The sequence below is a fragment of the Castor canadensis genome, chromosome 5, assembly GCF_047511655.1.
Source record: "Castor canadensis chromosome 5, mCasCan1.hap1v2, whole genome shotgun sequence".
Taxonomy (NCBI): Eukaryota; Metazoa; Chordata; class Mammalia; order Rodentia; family Castoridae; genus Castor; species Castor canadensis.
The window spans coordinates 146,851,262-146,875,454 of record NC_133390.1 but is presented as its reverse complement, the minus strand read 5'-3'; the positions used below and the strand labels follow the sequence as shown (position 1 = coordinate 146,875,454).

General features: G+C 38.8%; 1 long non-coding RNA gene across 1 annotated transcript in view; it reads right to left on the bottom strand.

The window, feature by feature from the left end:
* Positions 1-24,193, bottom strand: part of LOC141423122 (uncharacterized) — a 79,986-nt gene that overhangs the window by 37,678 nt on the left and 18,115 nt on the right. Inside the window, exon 3 of the long non-coding RNA XR_012447775.1 lies at positions 110-216. This is a non-coding gene — a long non-coding RNA (uncharacterized lncRNA). The remainder of the gene's footprint in view (positions 1-109; positions 217-24,193) is intronic.

The following is a 24,193-nucleotide window of genomic DNA, read 5'->3' as shown; positions in this document are numbered from 1 at the left end:
AAAATAAAAGTTATTTTCTTCATGAATCCATAATTTCAACAGAGCCCAACAAGGTCAGTTTACTTAGCCTGTACTTATCTCAGCTGGGATCATTCAAAGTCTCACTCACATGTCAATGCCAGCTGTCTATTGGGTCTTTAGCTGAACACCAACATGGCCTCTTCACATGGCCTGGGCCTCTCATGATCTGCTGGCTGGGATCCAAGAGTCAGAATTCTGAAAGAGAGAAAGTAGAAATGTAGTATCTTTTCTGGGCTAGCCTCAAAATTCACCAAAAATCACTAATGCCACATTCTACTCATAGAAGCATTCATAAAGACTGCCAAGGTTCAAGAGAGGAAAAATGGATTCCTTCTTTTGATAGGGAAGGCCAGCGTCTAGAAGGGAATGTACTAGAAATACTGGAAATCAAATGTTCTCTTTATCCCTACATTGCTACAAGAAGGTCTTCTTTCTAGAGTTTCTTCCAAACATGTTGGATTTGCGATCTTGTTCTGGTCAGGACTGGGTCCTTACACTATACCAAGTTCTTAGGAATTCAAAGATAACACAGCACATTTGGTAGAAAACTTTTCAGAAGAACTTTATTAAAGAGAACTCCCTCCATAAAGTGTGCGTTATTATAGTCTCTTCTGACCAGGCACACCCAGAAAAAAAGGTGATTTCCCTGAGAATCTTTCTTTTTGATGACTCTACCAAAATCATGTCTCCATTCTGAACAAGATTTTCATCTATAAAAGGAAGGCTAGAGATTAAAGAGAGCCATAGTGCCCTTATCAGCTTTAATGTTCTACCAAAATAAGAGAAAAAAAAAAGAACGAATTAAGAAAATGTAAAAGCCTCATGTTGGGTCCATCAAAGGGAAAAGCTGGAGTTGTTGCTGGTTTTATATTTGAATGCTGTGCGTGGTTTTCATGATGGCAATAATAATTTCCCGACAAAATGCTTTTATTGAGTTGCCTTTACTGGAGAGGCCCTGCATGCTTTTTCACCAGGCTGATACAATTAAAAGCAACAGTAAACAGAGCCTTTCTATTTAGATTGAAAAGCAACAATTAAGCTTGCCCATCTATAAATAGGAGGCAGCTTCACATCTACGGCCCCAACTGAACACATTAAAGACTTTAGCTTCAAATGTCCCCAATTTATTTCTACAGGACAAACTAATAAATTGTCAAACTCTGACCTTAAAACTGACAACTTCATAGAAAATGAAAGTAGGTAAATTGTGCATAATTCTAGATAATTATTGGGATGTCTAAGAGGCCAGAATCAGTATACTCACTAGAAATCTAAATTTATAGGCTCTTAGTTTTTATCAAGTTATCATTATCAAACCATGCTTTGCCATGGGCAGCTGTCAGGGATGGCTGTCCTTTGCCTGTCATATGGAAGAAAGAAATGATTTATGAAGAAATGGGCAAATGAACTGAACAGAGCTTTTTTAAGGGAAGAGGTCCAAATGGTCAAAAAAAAAACATGAAAAAATGCTCAACATCCCTGGCCACAGAGGAATTGCAAATCAAAACCACTCCAGTTAAAATGGCTATCATCAAGAACACAAACCACAAATGTTGACAAGCATGTGGGGGAAAGGGACCTTCATACACCAGTGGTGGGAATGTAAATTAGTACAACCACTATGGAAAACAGTATGGAGGCTCCTCCAAAAACTAAAACTAGAACTGCCATATTATCCAGCAAAACCACCTAGGGACATACCCAAAGGAATGTAAGTTAGGTTACAACAAAGGCAGCTGCACACCCATGATTATTGCAGCATTATTCACAGAAGCCAAGCTATAGAAACTGCCAAGATGCCCCACAACTGATGAATGGGTTAAGAAAATGTTGTATTTATACAACAAAATTTTATTCTGCCATAAAGGAGAATGTAATTTTGTCATTTTCAGGTAAATGAATGGAACTGAAGAACATCATCTTAAATGAAGTTAGCCAGATCCAGTAAGCCAAAGGCCACATATTTTCTCTCATATGTGCAATATGCCCAAAACAAATACAAGCAATATTATATACACATACAAATATATACAGAACATGTATCCAAAAATGGAAATGGTAGAGGAGACCAAAGGAGGAGGAAAAGATGGAAAGAAAGATAGTGAATAATAATGAAATACATCACATCTCTGTCTGAACAAGACTCAAGGGAACACATTGGAAACTGTTCAGCAACACAGGATAGAGGGAAAAGGGTGTGGAAGTGTAGTGGAAAGGTGTTATATTGACTTAAGCACAATGCGTGTACAGGTATAATACCAAGGCAAAAATCCCACTGACCAACGAACAGACACCTAAACAACATAAAACAAGAATGAAAAACAAGTCACGCTAAAGGGAAGCTTCCAATGGGAAGGGGAGGGTAGAAAAAAAGAAGTAAAGAAGGTATGTATGGGCGATATACTTTCTATACAAGAAGGAATATAGAATTTTTAAAACTGTTAAAATCACCATAAGAAGAGGACTAACATATAAAGGAGAAAAATGGCCGGGCATTGGTGGTTTACACATGTAGTCCTAGCTACTAAGAGGCAAAGATCAGGAGGATTGCAGTTTGAAGAGATCCTCTCTTGAAAAAAACACTTCACAAAAAAAAAAAAAAGATGGGCTGGTGAAGTGGCTCAAGGTGTAGGCCCTTGAGAACCGGTGGTGGTACAATACATTACAATACATACATATATGGAAATGTCATAATGAAACTTTATGTATAGCTATCTTAAACAAACTAAAATGTCTTTTTAAAAAATGGATGACAGGAAAGGAAAGGAAGGTAAAACAGGTCCTGTCTGGGGGTTGGTACCAGTAGGAGGGGAGAGAACATAAGGAAAAGAGTGAAGGAAGGTGAATATGGTAGAAATATTATGTACTCATGTATGAAACTGGAAAAATGAGACCTGCTGAAACTATTCTAAGAATGAGGGGGAAGAAGGATAAAGGAGAATGATGGAGGTGTGAATTTAACTAAGACAAATTATAAGCACTTTTATAAATTTCATAATGCACCCCCAGTTCAACAATAATGTGATAATTTTAAAAAACCTTTTAAATAAGAAGTAAGGAAGGGAAAATGAAAAATAGAAAATTCTTCATCAAGATTCCCATTAGTTCAAGTGATTCAGCAAAGAGACCAGAACAGGGCTCTCAGTGTTAAATATTTTCAGTAAAAATGTTTTAAATGCAAGCCATTCATTGCATGTACAATCCACAGACAAGCTTTCAGGGCTGATTTAACATCTCCTCATTTGCAGGAGCAAACTGGAGGCCCAGGAAACCATACAAATTGTCCAGACACAGAGCTTGACCACAGCAGAGCAGGGACTCAACAGCTTTCCTAACTGCCACACCACTGTCCATTGAATGAAAATATTTGCCCTCTCTTCATTATTCCCAATAAAAAAACTAGATTAATAAGATCTGAGTAATAGAAAGTTCAAATGGGCTCTATATTTCTTTTAATATAAAACAAATTTCCAAAAGTGACAGGGTACCCCATCTGAACAAAGAGTTTCTAATTTCCAAAAGCCCCAAACAAGTGAGTTTCTAAAAATAAGTCTTGGGTGATCACATCTTTTTGAAACTTGTGAGTCATCCTGTCTGGTTTGTTTTTGTTTTTGTTCTGCACATGCCCAGTGACTGTCTCCCAGTGATTTTCTAACTGCTTCTGACTCCCCTTTGATCGTGTGCTGGATATTTTCTTTTGCTTCCTCTCACCTCCACTCAACTTTGTGCTCAAAAGACTGGCCTGCATGTATTCATCAATGGTACCCAAGATCTTTGCTTCAACTTGAGCATGGCTGGATGGGGATACCATAAAACACTGGATAGAAAGAGAATAAAGTAGCTAGGGTTCTAATTCTCCCATTTTCCTTCCTGAAGAATGAAGCAGAATTGCAAGCTCTATCCAGTCCAGATTATCCCAGCCCCAGAAACATGAATGAGAACCAGTGACTGTTGTACTAAACTACTCAGTTTTCAGAAGTGGTTTTATTTTTGATGTGTTCCAGTGGCTAACTATTATAAAATATGACACCTAAGAGGAAGAATTTAAGATATACTAATCCTAAATGGAGATAAACATCTCTGAAGACTAGAAATGAAAGTAAACCAAGAGAAATAACTGGAACTGAGTTTGCAGTTTCACTTAATTCCAGAGGTTACAAAACTTTAAGTATCTAGTAAGAGACTCATTCTTTAAACTCATTGTTTGAAACCAGAAGCAAGTTTGGTTTGAAGTTTGCTCATCTATTACAGGGAGCTCATATAAGCTCCTAAAGCCACCATCTGAACAAACATTCACATAAATCTGGATAGCAGATAAACTGTAAGGAATAAGTCTTTCACCCTGGACTAAGGCTTCCCTGATGACTTGGTAGATGAATATGTGATAACTCCAATATCAGCGTAGGCTGGGAGATGTGAGCTACCGATATAAGACCTGCTTGGCAGTCTGCAAAAAACTGAAACTAGATCCATGTTTATCACCCTATACCAGTATTAACTCAAAATGGATCAAGGATCTTAATATCAGACCCCAAACTCTAAAGTTGAAAAAGGAAAGAGTAGGGAATACTTTGGAACTAATAGGTATAGGCAAAGACTTTCTCAATGGAACCGCAGCAGCACAGCAACTAAGAGATAGCATAGATAAATGGGACTTCATAAAACTAAAAAGCTTCTGCTCATCAAAAGAAATGGTCTCTAAACTGAAGAGAACACACACAGAGTGGGAGAAAATATTTGCCAGCTACACATCAGACAAAGGACTGATAACCAGAATATGCAGAGAACTCAAAAAATTAAACTCTCCCAAAACTAATGAACCAATAAAGAAATGGGCAAGTGAACTAAACAGAACTTTCTCAAAAGAAGAAATTCAAATGGCCAAAAAACACATGAAAAAAATGCTCATGATCTCTAGCAATAAAGGAAATGCAAATTAAAACCACACTAAGATTCCACCTCACCCGTTAGAATAGCCATCATTAGCAACACCACCAACAACAGGTGTTGGCAAGGATGTAGGGAAAAAGGAACCCTCTTACACTGCTGGTGGGAATGTAAACTAGTACAACCACTCTGGAAAAAAATTTGGAGGCTTCTTAAAAATCTAAACATAGATCTGCCATACAATCCAGCAATCTCACTCCTGGGGATATACCCAAATAAATGCGACACAGGTTACTCCAAAGGCACCTGCACACCCATGTTTATTGCAGCACTATTCACAATAGCCAAGTTATGGAAACAGCCAAGATGCCCCACCACTGACAAATGGATTAAGAAAATGTGGTATCTATACACAATGGAATTTTATGCAGCCATGAAGAAGAACGAAATGTTATCATTCGCTGGTAAATGGATGGAATTGGAGAACATCATTCTGAGTGAGGTTAAACTGGCCCAAAAGACCAAAAATCGTATGTTCTCCCTCATATGTGGACATTAGATCAAGGGCAAACACAACAAGGGGATTGGACTATGAGCACATGATAAAAGTGAGAGCACACAAGGAAGGGGTGAGGATAGGTATGACACCTAAAAGATTAGCTAGCATTTGTTGCCCTTAACGCAGAGAAACTAAAGCAGATACCTTAAAGCAACTGAGGCCAATAGGAAAAGGGGAACAGGTACTAGAGAAAAGGTTAGATCAAAAAGAATTAACCTAGAAGGTAACACCCACGCACAGGAAATCAATGTGAGTCAATGCCCTGTATAGCTATCCTTATCTCAACCAGCAAAAACCCTTGTTCCTTCCTATTATTGCTTATACTCTCTCTACAACAAAATTAGAAATAAGGGCAAAATAGTTTCTGCTGGGTATTGAGGTGGGGGAGAGGGAGGGGGCGGAGTGGGTGGTAAGGGAGGGGGTGGGGGCAGTGGGGAGAAATGAACCAAGCCTTGTATGCACATATGAATAATAAAAGAAAAATGAAAAAAAAAAGGAAAATGTGGTATTTATACACAACGGAAAACTACTCAGCCATGAAGATGAATGAAATCTTATCATTTGCAGGTAAATGGATGGAACTGGAGAACATCATCCTGAGCAAGGTTAGCCAGGCCCAGAAGACCAAAAATCATATGTTCTCCCTCATATGCAGACATTAGATCAAGGGCAAACACAACAAGGGGATTGGACTTTGATCACATGATAAGGCGAGAGCACACAAGGAAGGTATGAGGACAGGCAAGAAACCCCCAAAAGACAAGATAGCATTTGATGTCCTCAATGCAAAGGAATTAATGCAGAAACTTTAAAGCGACACAAGGCCAATAGGAGAAGGGGACCAGGAACTAGAGGAAAAGGTTAGTTTGAGAAGAATTAACTTAGAAGGTAACACACATGTACAGGAAAGCAATGTGAATAAACTCCCTGTATAGCTATCCTTATCCCAACTAGCAAAAACCCTTGGTCCTTCCTATTATTGCTTATACTCTCTCTTCAACAAAATTAGAGATAAGGGCAAAATAGTTTCTGCCTGGTAGCAAGGAGGTAGTGGGGGAGAGGGAAGGGGTAGGGGAAAGGGAGGGGATGGAAGGAAGGGGAGAAATGACCCAAACATTGTATGCTCATATGAATAAAAGAAAAAAAAAAGAACTGCTTGGCTTTTGACTACATGTTCTTGTGAAGAAATGGAAGAATAGTGGAACATAAATCTGCAAAATGGAGAAACAAACAGGTGGGGGAAGGAGCTAGAAATATTGAGAGTCCATTCAATAACAAAATTCCAAAACACATGAAGAAATAATGCTAAGAAAGAGGGCAACGAAACAAACAACTGGAAATGAACTCGCTCCAGTTGAAATGGAAATAATGAAAGATAAGAATTTCTAACTTCACTAAAATAACTACTAAAGAATGTATTTCAAGCAAAAGAAAATATCCTGAACAATGGAGAGATGTAATAGAGTGAAGAAACAATAGCTAATCTAGAATTTCATAAAATATGTTGATAAATTTATTGTTGACTATTGAAAAAAATAGTATTTTCTAATAATTAAATATAATCCAAATATCAAGGATGATATAGGTGGGGAAGGTGTTCAGTAAATGTGTGAAAGCATACTGAGTTCATGGGTTACTTGGGAGGAAGCAGAAATACTAAAAACTGTAAAATAATTTTTATAGTTAAGTAAATATGTTAAAATGTTGAAACTATCAATCAGAAAGAAAGGGGGTTAAACATAAAAAGCATGGTAAACATAAAACAGTAATCAAAATAAATGTAAAAGAATTCAACTCATCTATATTAATGTCAGATGACATTTAATTCAGGCCAAAAAGTGTAAGAAGAGACATTCCATAGAGATAAAAGGAACAGTCCTACATTTGGCTAATGCTAAGTCTTGAAATATAAAAGGAAAAAACTGACAAAATCATAAGACAAAAATTAAAAAATTTGCCATTTTATTCGAGATTTTAAAATGCCTATATCAAAAACCAATGGAGCCAGCAGAAAACATCAATTTATATTTTAAAAGCTCAATAATGTTAAACCTATTTTATAGATGTAGGAACTGGGGCCAAGAGGATTGAAGTGATTTCACCCATAGTCACAAAGTTTATGAGTTAGAGCCAGGACTAAAATTCACACCTTCCAGTGCTATACCTTCCCATTTTGTAACACTAGCATACATAGAATAAACTATATTTGCAGAAATAGATAGGTTTTTCCAGGCTCTTCTAATAATCCTAAATGTGGTAGCAACATCTGTCAGTATTCCATTCACATTTCCTTAAATCCCTTTTACATTTTCAGTGTGCCTTTCCTTAACTGCTAAGTATTTTGCTTCTAATTATCCATCTCTATGATTCTACTTGGAGAACCACTCTTGGGCCACTGGGTTGGCTACTCAGAGACAAAAGTTTCTGGAGTTTTATGCCCTTGTTATGGCTTGGTTCTAAAATGTCCCCAAAGGCCATGTGCTAGAGGCTTGGTTGCCAACCTGTGGCACTATCAAGCAGTGCATTCTTTAGTAGATGGGGCCCTGTGGAAGAAAATGAGGTCACTGGGGTGTGCCCTTGAAGGGGATACTGAAACCCTAGCCCTTTCCTCTCTTTTTGCTTCTTGCCCACCATGAGAGAAGCAGTTTGTTCCACTCCACACTCCTCACATGATGTTCTGTGACAGGGCCAAGTGGCCATGGGCAGAAACCTCTGCAACTGTGACCTAAAATAAATCTTTCCTCATTTTAAGTTGATTTTTTCAAGTATTTTGTCACAGTGACGGAAGGTGACTAACACAGTTCTCAAAAGTGGCCTTTATCCAAAGACTAAACTAGTATGGGAAAGTGAAAGCAAGCTGACAAAAATCTAAGGTGCAATCTGTACTCCCAAACCCTGCTTTGGGATCAGGCTGGAATACTGCTTGGCTTCTTTCCCTTTCCTATGTTCCACAACCAGTTTTCTCTGAGAAAATATCCTCAAAAAGTTGAGTTACACATGAATTCCATCTCAATATCTGCTTCTGGGAACCCTTTCCAAGAATAAGAACCATAAAATTCTGTACTAGATATTTTAGAGAGAGTAGAAAGTGATGGTAAGAACAGAATATTTGAATGACTAAAGATTCCTGCTGCCCTTATCTTTGAGAATTTCCAGTTTTATTTGGGCATTGAGAATCTGGCATTGTAAATACAATGTCTGCCAGGCAAGGGAAGGAAATCCTTCTACTGCAATTACAGACTCCAGGTCAATAATATTGACTGGCCAACTTTCTGTCCTCAATGGACCCTTTTGAGTCCAATTCTGGATTAATATTGGCCAAATCTGGAGGATGATTCTTGGCCTACATCTCACTCATGTGCTCATTCTCTCTCTCTCTCTCTGTATGTGTGTGTGTCTCCCCTTCTACTTCCACCTCTCCCTCTGCCTCTGCCTCATGCTCTCTCCCTCTCTCAGTCTCTTTTAGGATGTAGTGGCTTACTTCCTTTAAGGCTGGCTCTAAGGACACCAAAAGGCAACTTTTTCTGGGCATTAAGATATAGGACAATGGGGAGTCACACAAGCAACATGTGCTTTCTAGTTTGTCTAGCCATTATTTCAGTACCTAATTTATATCTTATCACTTTGTATTTCTTTGCTTTCCAAGCCTTGATCTATAGGTGGACTGTTTATAAAGTCCAGGTCCATTCTATAGCAGGCAAAAACTTCCATTACTGTGGCTTAGAATAATATTTATGTAATAAAATAGTTACTAGTTCTTGAATACATGCTTCCTGCTGTTTTATAGATAAAGAGTCTGGGGTTTAGATATGAAGATTAACATTCCCAGATTCTTGTGACTAATTAGTAAGTCTTGCCACAAACAGACCAAGGAACAGTTGAGTCAAACATGAGCTCAGAATCCCCACCCCCATGTATCCAACAAGTCATAGCATATCTTACCCCACCTTTGCTGATCCAGCCTTCACCATTGGATTTGGCTTTGTTTCTCCTCCTGCATGTTCTAGTTGCACTTCTCTGGTTAAGACCCTAAAACCAGTCCTTTGCCTATTCATCTTACCTGGGGGCTGACATGTGCTCCTCAAAAGATGCCTTCAGTCTCTACCTGCCATCTTCCACATAAACAGAGCCAGAAGATCTGCCCTGAATACACATTCCTTGGAGCTTCTAGCTTCAAAGCCCTTCTCACCTCTTGCTAGGCTGGACCATGGCCATAGGGACATAAATCTCTTGATGCTGTGTTAGGTCCTGTTCTCCAGAAGCAGAGCCCAAGTCAAGGAAGCCAGGCACACATGGTTTATCAAGTGAGGACTCAAGAGCAGCGTCTAACAGAAGAAAGCAGACAAGATCCAAAGGGGAAGAAGTTAAGCAAAGATGTGTGCCTGGGTAAACTCTAAACTTGGTCTGATCCATGCGAGGCTCTGGAGCATAAATCACAGTGTTAACCCAGTTGCCCCCACCTAAAGTAAGGTGGCTGGTCTGTTGTGCCTCTGTATTGGTTATTGCTATAGGCTTACTGGATGGGAAGATATAGGGACTGTAGCCTCCTGAGCATTAATTTAGGGAAATTCTTGGGGAGTGGGACCTCTGTGAGCCCTGAGAAGCCAACACTCACAGCAGTTGGGTCTCTGTCCATCCAACACTATCTATTACAAGTACCTAAACCTTGGGCACAAACTCAGGGGCTTCAGCAATCAACTTCCTTTCCTCATCCTATCTCCCTGCTCCTGGTCTCCTCTTACTCCCCACTTTCCCTAATGGCTGGGGACCCCCTTGCCAGCTACAGGCAACTAGATTTTAGTATCTGTACAGTCAACCACATTGGCGCCTGACACTTTATTAGTGTTCTAAACCTTTGTTGACAGTTACCAAGACTCCCCAGGTGCAGCACAAAAGTCAACAAGGAAATAAAACTCCACCAGCTGGTGCATCAGTTGGGGATAAAACTGCCACACAGGTAACAGCTGTGTGTATGACCACAAACCTCAGGGCATTGCTGGACCTGAAATCTCACTTGAATCTTTGTATTTTAATCTCCCTTTTCAAGTCTATCCAGGTAGACACACTCCTGGTTTCTTTGCACCATGCAAGCCTCAGGAAGCTGAGATAGAAATGAGCTTGGAAGCTGTTCTATTGCTTTTGACAGCCCACAGGGCAGGCATATGATTCAATTGCTTGCTACTACCTCCAGCAAGCTCTTGGCAAAATCTATGACATCTCTTCCCATTATTTCCTTATTCTAAAACTCACATCACCTGATGCTAAATCCTAAGGGCTTCCTTTTGTAAAAAAATTAATACTTTAATGTAGCCCTGAAGAAATTTTCCAGCCCATCTTATCTGGAACTAAAGAAACTAGGGCTGTAAAGGGAGTCGTGCAAAGGGTCAAAGAGAAATATTCTACCCATTGACAGTCCTGCTTCATCTTTCCTGGTTTGATTTATAGAACTACATGCATGTGACACACAGACTAGAAACCCCATAATGGTAACAACAAGCTTGGACATTGGCACCTGTGTTTGAAACCTGGTTCCAACAAGTCAGAGCTGGGGGACCTGAGGCAAGTGTCTAAGAATCTTCAAGCACCAAACTTCTCCTCTGTCAAATAATAATAATACATAGTTGCTGTGAGGATGACAACAAGCAACCTCTGTTATTGCAATATCCCAACAATATAAGATTTTATTTCTAAGTCATATAGAGTCCAATGCATATTCTTCCAGTTGGTGAGACCCATATTTCTTTATCTCTGACTTCTCCATTTTAGTTCATTAAAATACTGTCCATTCAGCAGGTACATGGTGGAGCAAATGGAAACTAGTTCATGGGAAATTTTCATGAGCTGCATTCCACTGAATAGAATAAACATAAGGCCACAACAGAATGTAGGGGAGTCTGAGAAATGTAGTCTAGCTATGGACCCACGAAGAAAGGGAAATGTATTTGGTGAGCCAATTTAGTCTCTGCCAAAATAACTTTCCTGGAAGCTTGGCAGAGAGGACCATGGCCTGAAGTTTACCAAAGCCCAATAATGGGCTAAGTACTGTCCAGGAACTAAGAAATGGATAACAGAAGAACCACAAGAGTGAAGAAGAAATCAAGAGAGGCATGTATATGACTCAAAGGACTAGTGATGTCTCTTGTTGAATTTAATTAATGCTACTAAAAGATATACCCCACAAGACTGAGGAAAACCTCTTTCTAGCATGTCGAAGAAGAATAAGGGTTTGCTGAAGACCTGGACTTGACCATGTAGACTAGCTGAAGATAAAGGGTATGGAGTGGTCTTCACTCCTGAGAGGTAGAAAGCATTTTGTGCTCAAAGAGAAGTCCACAGTTTTGAATGATGGACCAGAGTTATCAAAGAGGAGTGGTGAGGCAGAACTCATATTGAAAAAAAGAGTCAAATAATGATCCTTTCCCAGAGTATCCCAGAAAAGAAGAGAAATCTGAAAGCATTCCATGATATTAATAGTTCCCATAATGTAAAGATACACATGAATGTTCTCCAACACAATCACCAAGCCCTAGAGCCATCTCCCCAGTTAACAGTGAAAATATCTTGGTATTGAGGTGCTGATAGGAGTATGAATTAAGTGATGTTGGGATTTCTGTTTATTGTGGGAGCCAAGAGACCATGCAACACTTGAGGATTTAAGATTATTCCCACCAGAATATAAAACAGGAAAACAGTGGATTGTTCTGTATATTTCTCTCTCTCTCTCTCTCTGTAATTTAGTTCCAATTGAACACATTATGAAGAGTCCAGTCTTTCAGTACATTTCCAGGACAGCAGCTTGAGCCAAGATGGAAGCAAACTCCCTCTACTTTCACCTTACAGAGAGAAATCACCTGACCTTGCTTCTGAAAACTGTTGGATCCTAAAGTTAAACTTGTCAGTGCCTTCTTTCATTATGGCACCCACATCTCTTCTTGATAGCTAATGGCTCTCAGCAATCAACTCAGCTTTATTCACATCTCAAGGGTCAATCTTTACCTATGTAGGAAGAGTTTACTTAGTTTTCATGATAGCAGTGTTTCCTCAATGCTGTTTAAATAGCTGGGTTATTTCCTTCTAAATATGGTCCACTATTAGATGGCTTACCACCAACAACTGGGTGAGTGCTATTGCATGTCACTCTGTACCTTGTATCTCTGTGTTTTGGCTGGCCCCCTGGATCACTTACTTCATCCCATATTGTTCCCTCTTCCTAAAACCCTCTTCACATAGATTTTTGCATGGCTCATTCCTGCACACTGTTCAGTTCTGGCTTAAATCTCAGCTCCTCAGAAAAACTCTGCTATGATTAGCCTATCTAAACTTCTACATACTTCTTCTCTACTTTACTGTAATTTATTTCAATTCACATCATTTATCACTGCCTGCAATTTCAGTGTTTGTTGCACTCATTTATTATCTATCTCCCCTATGTAAACATAAAATTCATAAGAGAATCACTTTATTTTATTTACCACAGTAAATCCAAAGCCTATGGAAACTTAACAAATATTTGTTGATTGAGTCTGTAATGTATTCTATCTACCCATTGACTTCTTTCTCAGCAATGACATCCTGGTTTTTGCCTTGAGCATTAGCCCCAAGTTAATAAGTCAAGCTCAGCTCCATCCCCAAACCCAAAATTGTACATTGGTAGAGAACTACACACATGAACTTTGAACAAGTATTTGTGATTTTTGTATTTTGGAGTAATTTAACTAACAAGTCCAGGCTTTCAGAAATATTTGTTATTAAATAGATACCTCTAGGGTTTTCTGTACTTTTTCTAGAGATATGATTAGGTCTGGAGGGAAAGGAGGAACATCATTCAATTGAGCTTCACTTCACAGCATAGATTTCCCCAACACACTGAAACTCTTCTAGAAAGACCTGGTGCTAAACTGCAAGTTCCATACATCAAAGCTACAAGGGTCTTGTTCATTTCTATAAGCCAAGCACTTAGTGCTTGCATGTGGTTGGTGCTCAATAAATGCACATTGAGTACCCAGTGGATGAACCCAGTGACCATACATAAATATTTGCTAGTTAATTAGACAGGTCTTAGAGCCAAGAGTTAGTACTGCCAGAGCTCATACAGGCAGAATCACTAGGAGGAAAATAAATTTCGCAGACCTAAAAGTTTGTACTCTAAAAGTGGCAGGTTAGAGACCATCTTTACTGATTTTATAATTTTACCTAGCGTTCTTTGTTCAGTAAAACCTGGCTTCTAACAACAAGCCAATTCTACAATGTGGAATTTCATTTTTCCATTACTTTGAAGGCATTTAAGATTCAGCAAAAGAGGTTAGGCCTGGGCTTGGTGTCCGAAATTAAAATGAAGACAAAATTTTCATGTTTTGACAATACTTTAACAATTTCACCCATGAAGTCTCTTTTTTTAAATACACTTGCAAATATGTGAGAACCAGAATTTCCTAGTCAACTTCATCTGGAAGACCATGTAAGGTGATTTCTCATTCTGCTTTCTATCTGTCTTCTGATTTTAGTCATATGCTTGGTAATCACCACAGGGATTGGGTGGTTCCAGAGAACATTGTACTGAACCTTGCTTCAATCAGAATTTTGACTATTTTCCTTTTTGTCTGGCATATGAGGCCATATCAAAGCTTGCAATTGATTCTGGAGCTCACCTTGAAAACAGCATCATCTTTTTCCTGAAGACACTTAAACTCCAGGTAATCAAACCAAATTGTATCAGTCTCTTCAAGGTGCCTCACTGCTGTGACTAAATGCATAGTAAAGAGAATGTGTGTTTTGAGTCTAGCTGTATTTTATAACAAAAACATAACCTGCACCACAGTAAGACATTACAATATTGTCACAAGTGTTAAAAGGGATCACAGCTATTCAAAATAGGTCAGTTTGCCCAGATGGAGACTATTTTATTTGTATGTGAGCCTCTTTTCCAGCATATGGTCATTGAAGAAAACATCTTCTTGCTATGCCCTGATAATCTCACCTCCTGAATACTCATTTCCATCACAGAATCAGAGCAGTGTGACCAAGAATAATCTCTAAAATGTGGTTCCAAGTGGAGAAGTGTGACATAGTTTATAAGAGACCTGAAAGGTGCACATTGTTTAGTAGGTTGACCCAAAGCCATCCCAGAAGGTATGATGTGAAGGGGGCTACTTGACATTCCTCCCCCTGAGAGTAGGGGCTGTGTTCCCATTCTATTTATCTGGGAGGACTTTGTTATTGCCTTAAGCAGCACAGTTCAGCAGTTTGACCTGTTGCAACCCTAGCCATTTGAGTCTTCCCAACCCGAGCATCATACATGTGAGTAATGAAGCCTTCAAGATGACACTAGCCCTTACTACTGTACAACTGTAATCACAGTTACAGATAGATGTGATCAGAAGAGCTCAGAACTGTAAGAGATATGAATAAACTGCTATTGTTTTAAGCCACTATGTTTTAAGAACATTGGTTTTGCTGCTATAAATAATCACAACAGGAGGTAATTATACCTAGTATGAAGTAGAACTCAACTCAGATGATTCTCTTCCCCACTACTGGGTATGTGTCCATGACAGGCAGCACCGCTGAGGGTGTAGTGAGCCAAGGCAGTGCCTCACAGGACAGCTGAGTTGGTTGATCGCTGCATGCCGTGCATTGAGGAAGACTCAATATAACTTTCCTCTAAAGACTACTCAGGCCCCAGACCTCTACTATAGTATTGCTTTGATAAGATCTGCATCCTTAGAAACTTGCTGAATGTTAGAGATCCTCATATACAGTGGGTTTCAGGCTAGGAACACTCAGAGATTGGGGAAGGGATTTCCAAGGTGGTAGGGTGGAAAGCAAGCCTAGTAGATACACCTTATTCCTTTTCTCTGGTCTCAAGGGCAGGGCTTCTTCCCAGCCTCAGGGGTAGAACATGTGACTGAAGGTGCCAAACAGTGAAGCACATTTCACTGGTCTTTCTATTTAGAGTAGATCTTGCAAGCCAATCAAAGTGAATAAGAAGATATCTGCCGGGAATTATGAGGGGAAGATGCTCAATCTTTCTTACTGCTTTGAAATTTAAAAAGATGTTGCTCTGAAAACTGCTGGCAGACATCCTGTGATGAAGAGGAAGATCAAAGCATCCTGGGAATGGAGTAGAAAGAGAGGAAGCAGAGCTGATAGGATACCAAAAAAAAAAATTGATTCTAATAGCTTTGAACCTAGTAGCCATCTGTTCTTGAAGCTGCATCTTCCCTGGACTCTTCTGAAAGTGAGCTTACAAATTTATTTTGTTTTTTGACTTAAGCAACTAAAATTTTAACACTTGATAAGCATGTGTTTGTTTAACTTCTCTTAAGTTTATGTTTGAAAAATTATTGATGCTGCTAAAAACATGTTCAGAAACAGCTGATCTTTATCTAATTGATCTAGTCCTGTTTGTTTTTCAAAAATAAATGAGAAAAAAAGAAGTGAGAATTAGAAAACTGGTCACCTGACATAGTCCCATATGATGATGGTCATGATGAATTTACCCAATACTAACCTGGGTAAGACACTGTTCTAAGTGCTATGAATGTATTAGCTCATTTAATAATCTCTATAATATTATAGGGTATTCTGTTATTATCCCCATTTACAATGATAGAATTGACATGCAGAGAGAATAAATAACACCCCTCAGCTCACACAGCTATTAAGACCTAGAATTTAATCCACTTGTTTTCTTCCATAGCCTACACCATCCCTGAGAAGACAGAGTGCCATTAGATCAACCTCTGAATTCCAAACACTGTCTTTTCACAGCGCCTTCATTGTAAAGCATGCAACCCAGAATGTCCTTATTAGATGTAAATGGGAGAATTTTCACCACTGTGGACTTGCATTTATCGTCTGTTCTCAAGGCAGCCAATAAGTATACAACTTACTTGTGTCTGCTTGATTCTAACATCTTTACTGAGAATGCAGAGATCAAAGAGAAGGAAGATTTTTTTAACTTAAGTTGTCAGCTTGCTTCTGCTTCCAAAATTCTCATGCTTAAAAAATATGGCACAGTGCTTTAATCTTCAAAAAAAAAGAAAAATCAAATTGTAGCTGACTCCAATTCCCTGTTTCACTTGGGTCAATCAAGATTCAATCTAAGTGAGCATGAGTTCTTGCCCAACCTGAGCTCCAGAAGTGGCTCCGGAAGGCATTTTGAGGAGTCTCCTCTGTTATTTGGTTATGCTCTGTGCTCATTGTTTAGATTTGTATAGTCCCTGGGAGGAAATTGTCAGGCCATACATTCTTACTAATCTTGGGTATAGGGCACCTTGTCTTGGATACATTCAGAGAGCCTGGTGTTAAGCTTCCTTTCATAGGCCTCACATCCATTCTAATCTAAGAAGCTGGTAGGGTACAGGATCATAAGCCACCATCCCTCTTTTTGTCTCCATTAATCTTCACTCTCTTCTTTTATTATTTCCACTTATCCCTTCCTTTTGGTGAACAATAAACATCCAACTGCTTGACTCCATTCTTTGCAACACTTTCCATATTGCATGGGCTTTTACCCCTCAATTAAAGTAGTCCTTTAAAAGAATTGTGAAGACTTAAACATTCAAGCACCATTTATTTTAATATACCCTTAAATACTTTTTGAAAAATTTCTTAGAAGTCCAGTCAATTTAAGGGATAGTTAGTGTATATTTTCATTGACCATTCAATTTCAAATAAATGTGAAGGAAATTATGTCTCTTCAATAGCTCAATGACAATTTAAGGAGAATGAGACCTTGATTGAAACTATCAGGAACTTAGAAACAAGACTCTGAGGTGGTCAAAGAAAACAGCTCAGGAATTTGTAAATCCTGTCGTATTTTGCTTTTTAGAAAAACTTTCTTAAAAACCCAATCTTTTGAAGACTTTTACTAAACACATTAATGCAGTTGCTTTAGATTAGCAGTAAGAAATTTTGAAAACTGGCTTTTTTTTTCATGATGGATCTCACCTAGCCTGTAGGCTTGATGCATAGAAAGAAAACATTTCAAAATCCTGTCATCTATTAACATATGTTGTTCAGCTCACAAAATCAGACAAATTCCTGATCAGATGGACCATCTGCAAACTTCTGAGAACACCCTTTCCTATCAGTCTCATTTGATTTACTCACTTTTTGTATCTGTGGATACAGTAAGGATGTCCCAAATGTTCCTGAGGAAGGGTCTGAAATTAGGTTGAGGGTTTGAAGACTACCCTAGCAAGCAGTTAGTTGAATTACAAATAAGAATGAAGAAACAAGAAAGAAGAAACCCGGTAAGTATCAGATACTATAGAATGGCTTTCCTCATAAATCCTCACATTTGCTCCTGCTGACCTTTGAGGAGGGATCAGTAGAATCACAAGACATAAAAAAGCTATGTAACTTGTGAGCATGACACAATTATATAATTATTATATAGGTAGGATGTAGGCATTTATTCATTCACTGACCATCTATCAGTAGTTATGCACCTTGCAGGATCTCCTGCAGGATGTGTGAACCACATTCCTACCTTCAGAGAGTCTAATACAGTAGGTCTGAAGTGAGGCGCTGGAGTTTCCATTTCTAACAAATTCCCAGATCATGTTGCTGCTGCTAAGGAGAGAACCCCCTTTGGAGTTGTATAGCCATTCCATGAGTGAATGACAAACGTTGCCACTGCCCTTCAATGGCTCACGGCCTCTGTAGGAAACAGACCCATCAACAGGCAATAATCTAACTCACATGTGATAGAGGTGGGGAGACTTGGTGAACATGGGTCTAGGGCACATGTGGAAGGGGCTTCTATCTGGAAGCCTGGGAATCAGTTTTCCTAGGGGAACATATTAGGCTAAGCTGAGAACTTCGGATTGAGGAGAAATTCATTCCATGGCAAGTACTTAGGAGGTAAGAAAGGGGGAAAAGGACGGGAGTTCCAAAAAAAGGGAATGTTTGCAAAGACTCAGTGAGGAGGCTGGGTACCAGTGGCTCTGAGCTTCTAGAGGCATTTAGGCTGACTCAGGTCTGCAATCCTAGCTTCTCAGGAGGTAGGGAGCAGGAAGATTGCAGTTTGAAGCCAGCCCAAGCAAATAATTCAGAAAGCCCTATTTCAAAAATAACCCAACAAAAAAAAGGTTAGCAAAGTGGCTCAAGTGGTAGAGCACCTGCCTAGCAAGCATGAGTTCCAACCCTGGTACTGCAAAATGAAAAAACACAACAAAAAAAGACAGTGATAATGAGGGATATTCCAGAAGCAAGAATTATTAATAATACAGAGGGGCAAGCAGAGAGATCAAGTAGAAAAAAGGACATCATAAATTATTCTATGGAGTTTGGGATTCAGACAGGCAACAAGAGAAATCCTTGCCGGCCTTTAAGCAGAATACTGTCAAAATCAGATCTTTGTTTACAAGAATAATTCTAACTGTAGCGCCAAGAAAGAATAGCAGTGCTCAAAACTTCAGGTGAAGAGAATGCTTAAGGGACTACTGAACTTATCCCACCTTTAATTTCAGATTTGCCAAGTCTTTACATCATAGAGGCCGAAACCAGTTCTATAGCCCTTTCTCCTTTCCCCAGAGATGACATTCTGTCCATAGAGAAGATGTCCCTCTGATCTAGAGGAAGTCCTCTCACCAGTCCTACCAGCTCCTTGCTAAACTCCCATCTATATCCAGTTGCTCACCATGGCCCTGTGTTGGCATCAATGGCTGTGCTCAAAGCCTAGGTTTAATGCAGGCTCTAAGCTGATGTGTCCCTTCAAACTTCCTGCTTCCTTCTCATCCCCCAGGATACCTTCTTTCCTGCTCCAGGAGCATGGATTACCTATCCTCTCAGCTTCTGATCCTACATCACAAGTGACTGTTATTTGCCTTTTGCAATATATATGTTTAACCCCTTATGATATAACTTTCAAAATCACTTAGAACAAAGTAAGACCCCCACAGATGGATGCTCAACAAATAATTACTGAATAGAAATAAATTTTAATAAAGAGAGGCTACAACTCCACTAGCAATGCCCAGTTAGTTGCTAGAGAATTAGTCATAATGTTTTATTAAAGTAATTATCATAATGATACCATGTATTGAGTAGTAGTCAACATCATGAGCCAGTATGTGGATATAAATCAAAGCCACAATGAGATACCACTTTATACCCCTTAGGGTGACTAAAATAAAAGAGATGGACACTAACAAATGTTGGTAAATGTAGAGAATTGGAGCCGTCATGCATTTCTAAGTGATTGTAAAGTGGTACAGTCATTTCTGAAAACAGTCTGATAGTTCTTTAAAAGTTAAACGTATAAGATGGGCACTGATGGCTCACACTCATAATCTTAGTTACTTGGGAGACTGAGATGGGGAAGATTGCAGTTGCAGGCCAGGTGGGGCCTACTACCAGTGGAAAGGACTGGGTGTGGTGGCATGCCTGTCATTCCATCTATGGTGGGAACTATAAAACAGTAGGGTCACAGTCCAGGCCCACTTGGGCAAAAAGAGAGAGACCCTATCTCCAAAACAACCAGAACAAAAAAGGCTAGAGGTATGGCTCTAGTGGTAGAGTGCCTGCCTAACAAGCATGAAGCCCAGCGTTCAAACCCCAGCCTGCCAAAAAAATAAATAAATGAAGTTAAACATACAGATGCTTTTGACTTCCATTTCTAGGGATATAACCAAAGGAATTAAAAACATGTTTATACAGAAACTTGTACGCTAAGGCTAATAGCATTATTAATTACCATCAAAAAGTAGAAACAACCCAAATGTCATTAACTGATTAATAAGCAAAATGGCATATATTCTATACAATGGATTATTTGTCTGTAAAAGGAATGAAGTACATTTGAAAACAAGGAGGAAACTTGAAAACATTTTGTCAAGTAAAAGAAGCCCTCACAAAAGATTAAGTATTGTATGATTTCACTTACACATAACATCCAGAATCAGCAGCTCCATAGAGACAGAAAGTTAGCTGAAGAGATGGGAAGAGAGAGGCGAGAGATGGTAACTATTAATGGGTTAGGAGGTTTATTGGGAGGTGATGGAAATGTTCCGGAATTAGATAATAGTGATGGTTACACAACTCTATGACTATACTAAACACTATTGAGTTGTCCACTTTAATTTAGTATATTTTATGGTATATGAATTATATTGTGGTAAAGATATAATTGCCCTCTGCAGTAACATATTCAATCCTAAATAGGTAACTTCCCAAATCACTGAAGCCAGAGGAAGACCTCCACAGACACTCAACAAATAATGACTGAATAGAAATAAGTTTTAATAACAATGTAATTCACATACTATAGCTGCAAATATTAAATGCTAGATATATAATTTAACACATTATGACCACTATACTATATTGCGTTTGTCAGCTTCCTATCACTATGAAAATACCTGAGAAATTAATTTATAAAGAGAAAAGGTTTGTTTTGGTTCACATGTTTGAAGCTGCCAGACCATGATCTATTAGTCCCATTGTTTTGGGTCTGTGTCAAGGCAGCACATGACGGCAGGGGCATGTAGTAGAGTAAAACTGCTTCTATCACAAGCCAGGGAGCAAGAGCAGAAGAGAAGAGAGGGCATATCTCTAAAAACCTAAGGACATCCCACTAGGTCTGACCTCCTAAATGCTCCACCACCTACTAAAGCAGCACCATCATGAGGATCAAGCCTTGAACACATGGACCTTTGGGGAACACATACGCAAATCACAACATATCTATTATATATATGTACATAACATAATATCTCATATATCATATGTTAATATTATATATTATAAATGCATATATAGTTTTATGGAATAAAATAGTAATAAAAATTGGACATGTAATAATTGTAAATAAGCCCAGTACTTCTCCTGGCCCATTTTAAAAGCTAAAGATACCTGGATTTGTTCTACCCACAGGTTACCTCCTCTTATTGCCTCAACTTCCATCACAGTTCTGAGAATTAAACAAAACAAAGGAAAAACTTCCCTGAGGTTAGTGCATCCCTAGGTCAAGTTGTTTTGTGTTTGTTTAGGTTTTTGTTTGGCTTGATTTGGTTTGATTAAGAATTCCTGCTGGGTTTCTAATACTGGCTTCACCACTAGTAGCTATGGCACAAAGCAAGTTAGCCAATTATGAAATGGGAGAAATATTTAAGTCCATCACACAAAGTTATTAGAAGAACTAAAACCTTTAACATCCTAAAATTCAGGATTCAGTGATTTAAAACAGTGGTGTGCTCACTAAATTTGATTGTTGTTATTATATCAACATCATTATCACCTTATTTTATGAATTCTCAAAAACAACTTAAATGTTAACTTTCTTAGGCTTTACAGTTAAAAAGCAGTAATCCTCATCCCTAAGTGGAAGAACACAGGGAATGTGAAAGGCAAAGGGTCAATAAGGTCTCAGGCCTTAACCTGAGACAGTCTGAAAACCCAAATTGAGGCATCCCTTTTTCCTGCTGTTAATAGCCTATATTTGCTTTTTCTTATCTAGCCTCAAGATTGTTAAGCTTTGGAGGAGGACCTTGGAGGTTGTCCAGAAGGTTTCTGTGTTTAAAAGGAAGATTTTTATCATTGAATATTCTGGAGTGAGGATGAGTCAGAGAATGAGTGACTCAGGCAGGCCATCTTCTCAGGAGTGGCTGTTTATAAATCAGCTTTTACAGAATATTAATCTCTCCTGCCTTCTTTGGAAAGTTACCAATTATTAGTAGAAGCTATAAAAGAGAATCTTCAAAAGAGGAATGGTAAGACAACGTCACCTTGAGTTTCTTCCAAACTCATCAATAATTAGGCAAGAGAAAAACCATCCCCTCAAGCAAACTTCTGAGCAGGTGTTCTTGGCAAGCAGATGCAGCAAAAGGAAGTCATTGGTGTCTGAAACTTACTACATGTGTGAACAGGAGCCCAAGAAATATCATGGTATCTTCAGGGGAAGGTAAGATTCCATGAAGCTGTTTAACCCAACACTGGATTGTTTCTATCCACTACTGGAGGGCCTAGGATGCCTTAAAAATATTTACCCAATCATTTTGAGAATTTGAATATCTGGTACCCAATAGGTGAGTATGGGTAAAATCAAGGTCTTTGGACCTAGGTAAACAGAGTTATAAAGCTTGGGGGTTCAAGAAATGGACATTGCGGTGTCATCCATTCCAAGTTCTCACTTGGAACTATCTCAGACAGATTTTTGTATTGCTTTCTGTATATCTAAATCAGTGGGTTCTTACAACATGGCTCCTAAACCAGCAGCATCCACACTACCCAGGACATTGTTAAAAATGCAAATGCTACTCAGATATGCCTAAAAGGCTGAGGTAGGAGAACCACAAATTTGAGGCCAATCTGGGCTAAGTAGTGAGACATTGTCTCCAAAGAAAACAAACAACAAAAAAAAGCAAATGCTTGGATCTTTCCCTTGGTTAAATGAAACAAAATCTCTGCGGTTGGGACTCACAAATCTGTGTTTCAAGAAGACAATTCTGATTGCCTCCAGATGAGTCTGCTTACTAAAGTCAGAATTACTGCTCTAACTGCGGCCAGCCACACAGCTAGTTTTAAGGAGAAAGCTGATAGGACTGGGGGTGTGGTTCAGTGGCAAAGCATGTGCTTAGCATGTGCCAGGGCCTGGACTCAATTCCCACCACCAAAATTAACCAGATATAACAGTTGGGTTGTTTTGGCCTGTAAGAAATTGAACCACAGCAGTCTGATTAAATAAGGATTTATTTGTTGTCACAAAGAGATTGGAACTCAATAACCCTAGGCCGCTGCTGCAAAACCATGGCCGCTATCATTGTCCCAGGTTTCTTCTCCCTTTGCACTCTGCCAACCTTGACTGGTAGCTTTTGTTCTCAGCTTCCACACTTTAAGGCCCCCAGATGGCTGCTAACCCTCTGCCTCATCCATTTTCAAGGCAGGAAGCAGAATGAAGAGTAAGAGCTAAAATATTCATGAAATCTAGCTCTTTACTTCCAAAAGATTTCTGAAAGCTTCAGCTAGAACTTCCACTCACATTTCACTGGGCAGGTCTGGCTAGAAGGGTAGGGTGAAGATCATTTTAGCTGGATGCTGTGCTGCTTAAAAAAAAAGCCACAGTGTAGTTAGTAAACATGGAGAGGGATATGAGTAGGCAATGAGCAGAGCTGCAAAGTGGGCTTGGTAAAGAAAGATGATGCTTTAGGTCAATATAAACATTAGTTTATAATATTAATATAATACATAGTAGTAAGTTATAGTATTTATAATTAGATATAATTGATCATATTGATATAAACAGTAATATTAATATCAGGACTGGAAGGGACAATGAGAAAACACAAAGGGTTTAAAAAGAGTGATTGATAACTTTCATTGTACAAAGTCTAATACTGCTAAATTTTTTATAAAATGTTTCATTTTACTTTGGAAATTACTCCTCTTAAGATCAGAAAATAATACATTCATAATTGTTTTTGAGTATTATTTCTTCATCACTGGATGATTTTCATTCTTGATAAAGGTTCAGGGCACTTTTCACAATAGAAAAGTTATGGAATCAGCCTAGGTGCACATCAACAGAAAAGAACACACACAATGGAGTATTATTCATTCATAAGGAAGAATGAAATCATGTCATTTCAGGAAAATGGATGCCATCATGTTAAGTGAAATAAGCCAGACTCAGAAAGATGAATAATCATGCTTCTCTCACATATGCAGAATCTAGATTAAAAAAAACCAAACAGACATGAAAGTAGAAGTGGGGCTATTTGG